We start from the raw sequence: 2,371 nt of genomic DNA on the forward strand, positions 1-2,371 counted from the left end.
TTTCAGTCCGCTTTCCTCTGAGAGTCGACTCTGGCATGATTAGGAGTCGACTCGCGAAACGTTGGAGTCGACTCGCATCCTTCTGGAGTCGACTCGGTAACAGGATCTAGAAAATACCTCTCTGTCTTTCTGTCTGTTACTCCTTGGAGTCGACTCGGATCTGTAGAGAGTCGACTCGTCAAGCATCGAAGTCGACTCGAAGCCTTCTGGAGTCGACTCGGTAACAGGGTCTAAAAACCATCGTTCTGTCTTTCTGTCTGTTACCCTTTGGAGTCGACTCGGAACCGTCGGGAGTCGACTCGGCAAGCATCGGAGTCGACTCGAAATCTTCGGAGTCGACTCGGTGACAGGGTCTGAAATTCATCTTTCTGTCCTTCTATCTATTCTCAGTCGGAGTCGACTCGTAGTGTACCGGAGTCGACTCGAGCTTGTGCCAGAACCTCTGAAACACTTAGAGTCGACTCGCAATCTTCCGGAATCGACTCGAGCTTCAGACTTTGGCTCAATTGAGTTCAACACTTAGCCAAATTACTTTGAACCAAGGCTCGATGCTCTTAAAGATAAATTCACATATATTCGCCTGAAACACTAGATTGAATTCATTAGTATAACATTAAATATACTCAAATGCTTTGAGCTCATCAAAATCAAATAGGGGTATAATCAATCACTCCACAATCTCCCCCTTTTTGATGATAACAAAACATTGAGTATTTGTAAAGTAAATTGCTCAACCAAGAGGTGATTTATAGTAAAGTTTTGAAATAAATTCAAATGTCTAGTCATTTAATTTATCCAAAATTGAAAGGTATGAATCAGTAAATCCTGAAATTAAAGCTCCCCCTTTCATTTGGAATTATATAAGCCTTCAAATCATGCAATCAATTGTTTGGCTTATATGTGTTTAATGAATTTGCTTTCTTAAGATTTCAGATTCTCCCCCTCAACATGTGCATTCAATTTTGTTTAAGTTTTCTAGATTTTCTTTTAATGTTTTGAAACTTTTGAGCTTAAATTCTTACTTTCAGAAGAAAAATCTGATAATTTGTTCTTGAGTATGATTCAACTAATCTCCGAATATCCCTTGAATAGATTATGGAGATTACTCCTTGAGGAGCCCCAACGAAGAGATAATGAGCCTCGAGGTATCGAATCCACTAAGAACAAATTACATTTTGCTTTAAGGATTTTCTTTTGTTTAGTGATTCCCTTTACATTTCAATACATCATATTTTCTCCCCCTTTTTGTCATCATAGCAAAAAGGCACATAACATAGAAAGGGTTAACAAGTCAAATTGCACAGTTTTTTTGAAAGAAAATTTCTATTCATTGTATTAAAGTCAAGATTGAGTACAAAAGTGAATACATATCAGAAAAGTCCTCAAGGGACTGTACATCATAAAATCAAAAATACACTAGGGTCGTCTAGTACTGGAGGATGTGGCTCCCGTACTCAGTCTAGCATGTTGCATGACCAAGCTTATCCCCTCAGATACATTCCCTAGTTGTGTGATGATCTCCGAGCTGGCCTTAGATTGTATCTCAGATAGCTGGGTCACATTCTCCTGAATAGTGTCAAGCTTGAAGATTAAGGCATTTGCAAGCCTTTCCGCACCTTAACTTTGCCTTCCAAGCTCCTCTCTGATGCTGTCTCGCATCTGTCTCGTGTCTTCCTTAATGGCTTGAAAGCTCAAATACTGACCCTGGACCAAGTTCCTCATGTGAGACATCTCTTCTCTAACCTCTGCGATCATCATAGATACGGCTGCTGTGGAGGGGATGACATCAGTGGAGGGTGCACTGATGAGAATGCAAAATGTCATATTTTTCTTTCTTAATGTTTAGTCTTGTATACTTATTTTGTGCCTAAATGTACTCATTATTCTTATATTTTGATTTAGGATGCAAATGGAAGCGTTAAGTACAAAACGAAGCTAATTGGATGATTTTGGACAGTTTCGATATTGCTTCGTAATTTAAGCATAACTTTCTCATCCGAGCTCTGATTGAGATGATTCAAGATGCTGTAGAATGCCAAGAAAACGCTCTACAACTTTCATGTTTTGAGTTTTGATAGATACTGACTTTATCAAGGTCAAAATTGGTCTCGAAGTTGCTGCACGTCCTTAGCCTGCAATACGTGGATTTGACTCGGTCAATTTTCAGAAGTTTCCAGATTTGATGCACGAAAATCCTAGCTGGAAACACCACTTTCCCAGTTATATTAGGACTTTATTTTATTTTTCGTAATTAGTCAGATTTGAATATTTGTTAGGAGATTTTTTTGGAAGGGATAAAGGTGAAAGAAAGGGGGCTGAAAAGGGGGCTCTTTCTCTTTTCTCTTGGAGGACTCCTCTTTCTCTTTTCTCC

The sequence above is a fragment of the Phoenix dactylifera genome, chromosome 5, assembly GCF_051530095.1.
Source record: "Phoenix dactylifera cultivar Ajwa chromosome 5, Ajwa_hap1_PhDact_Kaust_v1.1, whole genome shotgun sequence".
In the NCBI taxonomy this organism is placed as follows: Eukaryota; Viridiplantae; Streptophyta; class Magnoliopsida; order Arecales; family Arecaceae; genus Phoenix; species Phoenix dactylifera.